The sequence below is a fragment of the Ascaphus truei genome, chromosome 4 (genome assembly GCF_040206685.1).
Source record: "Ascaphus truei isolate aAscTru1 chromosome 4, aAscTru1.hap1, whole genome shotgun sequence".
NCBI classification, from domain to species: domain Eukaryota; kingdom Metazoa; phylum Chordata; class Amphibia; order Anura; family Ascaphidae; genus Ascaphus; species Ascaphus truei.
In genome coordinates, this window is record NC_134486.1 from 5,390,748 (window position 1) to 5,402,204 (window position 11,457).

An 11,457-nucleotide genomic window follows, 5' to 3' on the forward strand; every position below is an offset into this window, starting at 1 on the left:
GCTGGGAAAGCCTTGAAGGGGGATCAAGTGCGCCTGTGTGGAAAACCGATCCATGACTGCCAGTATGGTATCCATACCTTTAGAGCTGGGTAATTCAACGATAAAGTCCATCGAGAGATGCGTCCATGGACGGTCTGGGATTGGCAGAGGTTGAAGAAGGCCTGACGGCCTGTTGTGAGGCGTCTTATTCTGGGCACATGTGGGGCACGAAGCAACACAAATGTTAATATCCTTGCGCATGCTTGGCCACCAGAATGTGTGCTGCAACAAGTTGATTGTTTTACTAGTGCCAGGATGACCAGCCATTTTGGAAGTGTGACCCTATTCCATCACTCTCCTATGGAAGTTCGTTGGAGTGAACAGGCGTCCATCTAGAACCTTGAGACCTACAGGGATGTTACGTTGAGCCCTGGTAATGTGTCAAATGTGTTGGAAGACAAAATACATGTGGGAGGAAGATAGTCTGTGGACGATCCTCTGCTCTGTCCCCCACCAGTAATTGTCTGGATAGTGCATCAGCTTTTACGTTTTTGGAACCAGGAATATATGATATAACAAAATTAAATCGGGTGAAAAATAAGGACTACCGTCCCTGTCGTGACTCCAAGTGACGCAAACCTTCAATGTAGAGTAGATTCTTGTGGTCTGTCAGGATAGTGACATGAGTCTCTGTTCCCTCGAGAAGATGTCACCATTCTTCTAAGGCCATTTTTTATTGCAAGGAGTTCACGGTTTCCTACATATTAGTTTAGCAGTAGAATTTGTTTTAGAAAAAAACACACAGGGATGCAGACGGGCCTGAGAGTTTTTCCTCTGAGACAGTATTGCCCCAACTCCTACGTTGGAGGCATCCACTTCCCACGTGAAAGGTAATCCTGGGTCTGGGTGTACCAAGATGGGGGCAGAAGAAAAACTTTCTTTCATTTTTCAAAAGCTGCGGTGGCTTCGGGAGACCTGTGTGCTGGATCAGCTTCTTTTTGGGTTAAAGCCGTGATCGGTGCTACTATAGTATAGTCGAAGTTTTGAATTAACCGCCGATAGAAAAACATGGCCAGTCCATGACTGCTTTGACCTTGTCGGGTCCATGGCGAGTCCGTTGTCTGAAATAATGTAGCCTAAGAAGGAGTTTGAAGTTTGATGAAACTGGCATTTCTCCAGTTTGGCAAAGAGGTTATTTTCCCGTAGCCTTTGGAGAACTTGTTTCATATGTACTGGATGTTCCTGATTGTTTTTGGAGTAGATCAAACTGTCATCAAGGTACACGATTACATGTTGGTCAAGCAAATCCCTGAAGATTTAGTTTACGAAGTCTTGAAATATGGCGGGTGCATTTCAAAGACCAAAGGGCATCAGCAGGTATTCGTAGTACCAGTCACGAGTATTGAAACATTTTTTCCACTCGTTTCCCCAACGAATCCTTACCACGTTGTAGGCACCTTGCAGATTCAACTTGGTAAAAATGTTCGCGCCTTGTAGCCTATCGAACAGTTCGGAGATTAACGAAAGAGGATAACGATAATTGACAGTAAACTTGTTGAGACCGCTATAGTCTATACAAGGACTAAGCGATCCATCTTTCTTTTTTTACGAAAAAGAAGCCTGCGCCAGCAGGGGAGGAAGATTTTCAAATAAAGCCTCTCTAGCTTTAGTCTCAGGCGGAGACGGTGGATAGGAGCAACCTCTAGGAGGAATTGCACCGGGCTACAAGTCGATGGGACAGTCATACGAGCAATGCGGTAGAAGTTCATCGGCCTGAATCTTGTCAAAGACATCCCGAAATTCTTTATACACTTCTGGAAGTTGTACTTTACCCTGTTCAGGTACCAACATCCCTGCTAGGGCCTTGGAGGGAAAGAGACACCTCTTCTGACATTTTTTACTTCAGTGGATCGTGAAGTCTCTGTCCAATCGATTCGTGGGTTGTGTAACTGAAGCCAGGGGAGACCCAAAATGACATCTACATCAAAATGACAGGGTATGGATGGCGTCCAACTCTATGCACTCGGAATGGACTTCCCCGGCCAGTAAAGAGATGGGTATCATCTGCAAGGAGATTAAAGCAGGTTGCAGTGGTCGGCTGTCTATAGCCTTGAGTCCTATGGGATGCTCCTTGTAGATCAAGGGTATGTGGTGTCTTTCCACGAACCCTTGATCAATGAAGTTCCCTCCTGACCTGAAGTCAAGAAAGGCTTGCGTAGAGACTCGGAAATCATCCCCGGATATAGTGATAGGGATGTAGATCCTGGTAGAAGGTTGAGGCGGAAGTGAGGATAAGGTGCAAAATGTTATCCTCCTGACTCTCACTGGGCAGTGGCGCTTCCCGACTTTGAAGGGCAAATGGCCACCAGATGTCCGGTGCTCCCGCAGCATAGACATAAGCCTGCACGACGTCTGCGCTGCCTTTCACCTGTCGATAGGCGGGCACCTCTTACTGCATGGGTTTGTCCTGGGTACAAGGAATAGGAGCCACAGGTCCTACCGAATGAGACAAGAAAGAGTGTGTACCTCATTGGTGCCTACCCCTCTCCATCCTTCTCTCCTGGAGGCGTTGATCCATGCGGATGCACAGGGCTACAAGATCTTCGAGTCCTGTGGGATTTTCCTGAGCGGCCAACTCGTCTTTATGACCCTCAGACAATCCTTGCCAGAACAAGACAATCCTTGCCAGAACACCTCTGCGAGGACCTCATCGTTCCAGCGAGTCTCAGTAGCTATAGTGCGGAACTCGAGTGCGTAACAAGCCACCGTGCGGTCACCTGAGAGATGTTAAGAAGGGCAGAAGCTGCCGCTACCATGCGACCAGGCTTGTCAAAGACTCTCCGGAACTCCGCAGTGTAGCAAGTAATATCGGACATAAGGTCTGGCCGTTGCTCCCAGATAGGCGAGGCCCATGCCAAGGCGTCATCTGTCAACAGGGAAATGATATATGCCCCCTTGGAGCATTGAGAGGGAAAATGGGAAAGTAATAGTTCGAAGTGAATCGAACATTGGTTCAGGAACCCCCGACAACCCAGAGGTTCACCAGCATAACGGTTAAGGGTTGGTAACTGGGGTTCAGAAGTCGGGGCCACAGGAGCGGGTGCAGGCGTGGGTACTGTGGAGATAGAGAGAACCCTAACCTTGTCAGACAGGTCATTAAAGTCATGTTTGAACTAGTTCATTTTCTGATCCTGTTGTACTGTATAAGAGATCCCTCCACTTGCTTGAACATACCCTCATATTCATACAATCGTCGACCCACCCAAGTGGGGTTCATGTTTGTTGGACTGAGCATATTGTCATGTGTGCTCACCACAAACAGGACTAGACTGCGGGGCTGAGGTGGGGATTTATATAACCGCCGCCCTACAACCACGGAGCCCGGTCCGGAATGCAGAGTCAGAGTCATGTAGCTGGGTAGGAGAAGTCGGGTATGTCGTGGTACTTGACGTGGTACGTGGTTGGAGAGTGAAAAGTAGTCGTTTTCCATAAGCCGTGGTTAAGGAGAGGAGAGAGCAGGAATCCAATACAAGCTGAAGTTCTGGGGTAGAGAAGAGACAGGTCCAGGTACGAGCAGGGGTCACAACAGAAGTCAGGCAATGAACAAAACAGGCAAGATCCAGAAAGTAGCAAGCACGGCACATAAACAATAGTTTACATGTATGTGCACAGAGACTGACAAGGCATAAATAGGCAGGGAAGACCAATCAGCAAACAGCAAATGATGACCTCACACATAAGCTACCAGCTGATAGGATGGTGCTGGATTGGCTGCCAGTGTAACACAGCGGATGTTATTGGTTTCTGTTGCTGCGCGGCGCAGGGCGGGCGCTTCACCAGGGAGAGTAGGCGCCGTTTTGATGTGTTGGGGGCATGCCTCCGAGGGCGGAGTATCGCATTGGTGAGCACATACAGACCTCTGGTGCATCACAGATACTGCCGCGTGACACATGATGAGGGTGGAGCCTAGCGGTGGCCCTGACAAACACTTTAGAAACGGTCATTAGCTGCAACCGCTGCTCAAAGGTAATTCCCACTCCCCAATTGGCTATAAGTGTGGTGATCCCTGTATCCAGGAGACTGCTAGTCACTGTGGCTACCAAGGCTCGAATCCTGGCATCATGCTCACCATCTGCTTCCTCGTCATCCCCGCTCTTCTCCTCCTCCTCTGCCTCCACTTCCACCAGGGCTGGAACATCCTCAGGTACCCTGGCTAGGCTACAACTGCAGGCAAGCTTGTACACACCTCAGGTGAAGCTATTCTCACTTCATGTTTCTCGAGATCCTCCTCCAGCACTGTCTTTGCCTAACGAGAGGTCGGTAGTCCATAACTCTCACACCGGGCGACAATCTGGGAATGGTCCCAGGATCGGTAACGTCCTGACCGTCGGTCCATTTTCTACTGGTGACACTGAACTAAGTGACAGAGAGAACCTGCGCTTTTCTTAGCTTTGTGTAAAGTGTTTAAGTCACTACTTCTTTTGAGAGCTCGCAATTTGCGAGTTTCTCTTTATTTTAGAAGACCCCTCAGGATTTTAAAACATAACGCTCAATGATCCCACTTTTGCCACCGGTAAATAAGCCTGTCACGAGAGACCAGGCATTTACACATTTTTACCAGGATCATAGATTGAGCAAAACAGGTAAAGTGAAATAAATTGTAAATTTATTCGCAGGAAAAGGCATACACACAATGATACACAAACTACATAAGAAGAGACACACTTACTTGGGAACTGGGGTAAAAAAACAGACTTTCCTAGCTAAATGGCACTTTAAACAAGAGTCTTTAGTTGACCTGGACTTAGCCCGAAATGTCCTGGAACTCAAATCGGCATGCAATTCCAGATGCCACTGCTCCCTTCTGTCTTCTCTCCGGAGGACTGTATTTTGCTTGACTGGGACTTAGCTCCAAACGTCCTAGAACTAAAATCTGCTTGAAATCCCAGCCGTGACTGCTACATTCAATTCTCAGAACTTGGTCGCAAAAAGCAAGACTTAGAAAATATTCCTGGTTAGTTTTTCTGAAGCCTGTGTTCTGATATTCATGGAGGGGCATCTTTTTCCACATTCAAAATTCTGCCGCTGTTTTGGCGCTTGAGAATGTCCTGGTTGATTGCCTGAGAGGTTTTTTTTATAGTATTTTGGATTTCACAGCGTGGGAACTTTCTTACCATTCAATCAGAGCGGAGCCGGTCCTGTGAAGCCAGGCAAGTGGGGATTCTGAATCTACCAAGGGACATGGGCAAGTTTGCCACCTTAGACACTTCCTATTCAGAAGCCACCTGCTGGGTCAGACTCCACCAAGTGTGGGGGGGGGGAAATGGTAGTCCAGAGAACTTCCATTCAACCCAAGATGTTGGTACTTTAGCCCTTCCCTCCTGCCCAAATAGTCTTCACACCTCAGGCATCCTCTGGTGGCTTTCATCTTCGATGTCTCAGCAGAATCGCAAGCACCAACTTGGTAGCCCTGGCAGTCTGTCAGAACATTGGTTCTGAAAGTCCCAGCTCATTACCGTGCACAACTGTACATACTGTATTAAACACCTATTAATAAAATATACAGTTATAAGTCCTGTCTCTGGGTATGGGAAATAGAATAAAAAGCTTTATTTTCTATTAGCTTATATCCCCCACACACTATCAAATAGGCTTGGAGTGGACTTTAAAAATCCTCTCACAATCTTACCTATGGTTGAAGAACACATGAACCCCTATATAGGTTCTGGGTGACCTGGGCAGTAACCGGGTATCCCCCCTAACCTAGGGTCACCTTATAGTTACAGGGACACTTTTCATCCCTTTGCACCATTTACCTTTCTGGGCTGTGCTGAAGCAGGGAACCCAAGTGGTGAGTCGCGCAAGCGTTTCCAAGGGGAGATATTGCCGGGACAATGTGCCTACATGTATCCGAGAAATGAGCCTGATTCTCGGGTACATTTTTGGGTTGTCCAATAACTCTGGACCCCGACTACATAGACACATTCTGACAACACTTTCTCTGCAAAACCTCACTTGAAACTCATACCCCAGCAATCTCTGCTTGCTGGCATCACAGGAAAGGCAAAAACACACACACATTGATTCAAGTACAACGGTTAGTCTCAAGAGCTGACACACTTGTACCCCAAAACATGGCTCAGAGGTAACCAAACCGGCTTACCTTAATTTGATATCCTGGTTACCCCCTCACTGTCACAGGCGCCATACACCTAGTTGAGGCTAGTGACGCCCCCCAGACCCCCAATTGGTATGTTTTTACTGTATTTTGTGCAATTTATGTATGTTTGCGGGCTTGCTCGAATAAACGCTTTATTCAAAAAGGTTGTCCTGCCTAGTGAATTGATCCCGGGAGGTATAAAGGTGTTAAAAGTCCTGGTCCCCCGCTGCGAGGAGCTTTTTCGACATTCATGAACGTGACAAGAATGTTGTGCCTCCTGCAGATAATTTCGTTGGCTTGGCAGCAGTAACAGCAGTTGGCACAAGTGGAACTGTCTGGTCCCTAGAACTGAAAGTTTCATTCTCAATCTTCTTACCCACATTATCAATTGTAGTTCCAGCTTTGCTACTAGTGCTAGCCGCAGGCTGAGTTGAACTTCTAATTCCCAGTTTAAATCTCTTTAATACTGGAGGTTCGTTGTCTAGGCAAGGAGGGGGGGGGGGGAGAGGTGTGGCTTCTGCAGTGGGATTGGGAGTGGAATTCAGTGTCATTGTCCTTCAGATGGTTCTTGCTCTGACTGATGTGAGTAGATGCACACGCAGCACCAGAGATTAAATCTTATCATCACCACCACCATCATCATCATCATCATCATCATCATCATCATCATCATCATCATCATCATCACCATCATCATCATCATCATCATCATCATCACTACCACCGCACCCACCACAATGAACATGACTAAAACTATGTCCACCTCCTCGTGCCCCTGCAGGTCTAGTTCCAAACGTACTGTATCAGCCTAGGGGCGGACAGATTCAGATTATCTGCAGCTTCTTTTTATTTTATTTATTTATACAATGTGTTACCAGGAAGAAATACATTGAGTGTTACCTCTCGTTTTCACGCATGTCCTGGGCACAGAGTTACAGATGACAAAAAATACATGGGTACAAATACATAGTTACATAAGTGAACAGGGTTAGCCTACAAGTCTACTATTACTATTTGCCTGCTAGCACTGGAAGCACAGTTCTCGTTCCTCCTCACGCACACACCTCCCATGTCCTTCCTACCACTGCCAGCACACCAACCACTCCACGAGGTGATACTGTAAGTTAGTATCAGACTATTTATTTATACTAATAGTAAAACTACTCTATCTATATTAGAAATAAAGCAAAAACCTATGCACGCGATGTGATTTAACCCATCAGTAATCTATTGCAGGTGGTGAAAGTGGTAATTCATTTAACAACAGTTATCCAAACGCAACTTCTTCATGCAATTCAACTCATTTTATTGTATATTTTTCTACTGCTAAATGCTGAAGGTTCACTTCATAGTACTTACAAACTACTTAATAGCCAGAGTGTATGAGATACTACGAGAGGGAGAATAGAGCGGCGGGAGAAGGTGAGGTGCTGTGTGTGAGTGAGTTACTCTCACACTTTGCTCAGTGTCCTTCCTATGATGGTTCTGGGTGGTACTGTTGTTGCGGTAGAATTGGCAGTTGTACTGGCAAATAACTCTAGCAATGGCAGTGGCTGGCCTCAATGACCGTGGCACGCTGGGTGCAGAAACTAAATGTGAATGCGTTTAACGCTCTTTGAAATGAAATCACACAGTGTTGTTGTTAATATTATTATTAAACTCGCAACTGAAAAGAAAATCTGTGGTTGATTCAAACATCTGTGAATAATTTGACCATCTCTAGCGACAATGGGCTGAAGGAAGTAGGTTTTGAGACCTGTACGACACAGAGACACTTTCCTGTTTGTTGTGACGTACTTTGTGTGATACAGGCTTGTGTCACTTTCCTGCCCACCACAACCTGATTGTGGCTTCTTGTTAAGACAGTAATATCTGTATTAGCCAAGTGCTGTTGTGTAAACTGCTACTACTCTAACGACAAAATAGTGTTGAAACAAATCTCTGTCTTGGACATACTGTGAGGCTGTTTGGGTTTGTGTGTCAGTGTTTTATTTATTTTTGCATTAGGTCACATTATGTTATTGATGTTTGTATTTGTTACATTTGTGTTTAAGCAAACATCAATACCAAAGTGATTCTTTCAAGTCTGGTGTCCTTCTTATCTTTATATATCCAATATAGAGATTTGCTTCCTCACTACTTTGTCTCTATATATTATGGATTCTTAGAAGGAAGTTTCCCATTCTGGGGACATTGAGACTTTACCATTCTTTTCATGTAGCGTTTTTTGTTGTTGTATATACTTGGACATTTTAAATATTGGGTATTTAATTTATAAAATATAGTTTCAAATCCCATAGTGAGAGAACGCTAATTTAATTACGTATCTATTAATACTTTGTCACTTCTATATCTGCATCAGCTCAGCTCATCCTCATCTCCCAATAGCAAACTTCCACAGAAACCTCTTTTCTATATTTTTACACCTCTAATCACAGTACTTTTTCCTAGTTATCCTTCTATTTACCTCTTTCTTGTCCCATTTTATTGTCTCCCCTCCCATATCTCCCTGCCACGTTACTCACCTCCCTCCCATATCTCCCTGCCATGTTACTCACCTCTCTCCCATATCTCCCTGCCATGTTACTCACCTCCCTCTCATATCTCCCTGCCATGTTACTCACCTCCCTCCCATATCTCCCTGCCATGTTACTCACCTCCCTCCCATATCTCCCTGCTGTGTTGCTCCCCTCCCTCCCATATCTCCCTGCCATGTTACTCACCTCCCTGCCATGTTCCTCACCTCCCTCCCATATCTCCCTGCCATGTTACTCACCTCCCTCCCATATCTCCCTGCCATGTTACTCACCTCCCTCTCATATCTCCCTGCCGTGTTACTCATCTCCCTCCCATATCTCCCTGCCATGTTACTCCCCACCCTCCCATATCCCCCTGCCATGTTACTCACCTCCCTCCCATTTCTCCCTGCCATGTTACACACCTCCCTCCCATATCTTCCTGCATGTTACTTACCTCCCTCCCATATCTCCCTGCCATGTTACTCACCATCCTCCCATATCTCCCTGATGTATTACTCACCTCCCTCCCATACCTCCCTGCTGTGTTACTCACCTCCCTCCCATATCTCCCTGCCATGTTACTCACCTCCCTCCCATATCTCCCTGCCATGTTACTCACCTCCCTCCCATATCTCCCTGATGTATTACTCACCTCCCTCCCATATCTCCCTGCCGTGTTACTCACCTCCCTCCCATATCTCCCTGCCATGTTACTCACCTCCCTCCCATATCTCCCTACTGTGATACTCACATCCCTCCTATATCTCCCTGCCATGTTACTCACCTACCTCCCATATCTCCCTGCCATGTTACTCACCTACCTCTCATATCTTCCTGCATGTTACTTGCCTGGGAAAATGTCTGCCCAGATGCCAACTGAGCACAGAACGAGCCCCAGAAGGAGGGAGCCAGCAGTTGGAGACATGTTGGTCTCTGGAGCTGTGTCTGAGTCCCCAGGGCTGTCACACACTGGGATTTATACCCTGAGTTCAGAAGGTAGCTGGGCATGGAGACCTGGAAGTCACAATATATAATTTGCACATTACACCAATCAATCACTGAGCAAGGCGTTAACCCGTCACAGTCAGGTGTGCTTAACAACCAGGTGGCGATAGGAGTGGGGTGTCTGTGCAGTAAGACTCAGATGGGAGATTTTTATGTCAGCGGAATTATAAGTTATAAACGTCATCTTCTCTACAAGAAGCTAAATATTGCAACAACATACTGTAGGATAATTACATGCTTCATATCCTCAGCTGAATATAGAGTTACACCTGTGGCTGTCACAATCTAGCTCAGTCCAACACAGTCATTAGCCGCCGTCCACCAATACATTTTGAAGGATGGGAACAAAGGCAATGTCCATGTGAGTGCAACGTTTAGAGAGTATGAAGTCCCGTGAGAAACCCAGCATGTCACACATTCATCCCGCTCCATGCATTTCTCCTCGCAACAGTGTTAGATTTATACCCCACACCTCGGACATCTGCTGATAAATGTGTTTATTTGATTATGTATTAATGGGCGATTTCTTTTCTCAGAAATAAGAAGTTGCTGCTATGCAATTGAATGTATTTGATTTTGCAGAATTATTACATGCGTTGGACTCAGCTGTTTAAGTTTATTATTTTATATTCTATACTTATGGTAAGTGTGAGCTGATGCATTTGCATATAAAATTGCATTTATTTCTGTCTCAATGGCAACATACAGGTGTAACATGACTTCCTGTTCCCCGTGCCATGTCAACACGTGAGATTCCACCAGCAGGAACACTTTTTATATCATTGAATGCAACAAAATGTTATCTCATGGTTAGCTGGTGATTTTTTCTTTTAATTTACATTTCTGTATCTGACAGCTAGATGGCGCTGCTCTGCTAATATCTTTAGTGGCTGTGTAAATGTGTACTGCTGCGGCCAGCTTAATTCTAACGTTTGCCCGTAATTGTCCGGAGTTTTTTTTGGCCGTGCGCCGAACTTGGCCGCGCGCCAGCCGCCTTCCCCACATCTTCCCCTCCCCTCTTCGTGCGCATCCCCTCGCGACACCCTGGCTGATCCCCCTGGCTGCTCCTCTGCGTCGCGCATCTCCCCCTTACCCCGCTTACCCCTTCAGCCTTCGGGGATGCCGGGGAACCCTGGCCACGTGTGACCGGCGCCACAGTGACACGCGGCACGCGCCTGGACAAAAAAAGTTAGTAAAGACAAATTCTCCTGAAGAAGCGTCATATGACGTGAAACGCGTAGAAGTGACGTCATCACGCATCGAGGAGCGGACGTGACGACGGGTGCTCGGTCGATTGCAGTGGTTTTCCCCTGACTTTGCATGAAAGCTGGTCCCTGTTTCAACCACATGTAAGCTAATAACATCTAGCTATTTCCCGGGACTTTTTCCATCACTAGATCTATGGGCTTTTGTTGCAGGGATCCTCATTGGATCAGATGCCACACCAGCACTCAGGCTGCACTGATGATCAGGCAATGTCCTGCAGCATAAACTCTCTCAAGCTATATGAAAAGGTCCCTGCATTAAGGCCTTCCCTATAACAGCACTATCAGCACATCTACAGTGACTCAGGGAACTATCTGGGCCCTGGGGATTTACCTATGGCCTAATCCCTGGAGCACTGCTCCGTGGATCTAACCTGCATCTTCAGGCTCCTGGTCTTCACTGGCCCTTCCTCTTCCAGCAGGCAATAGTCTTTCCTTCCTTCAGAAGCAATCCAGCAATCCTATTGGCTCTTGTAAGTCACCAGGCAGCTTCCTCCCTGAGCATCCTGGGAGTTGTAGTCCTTGGGCT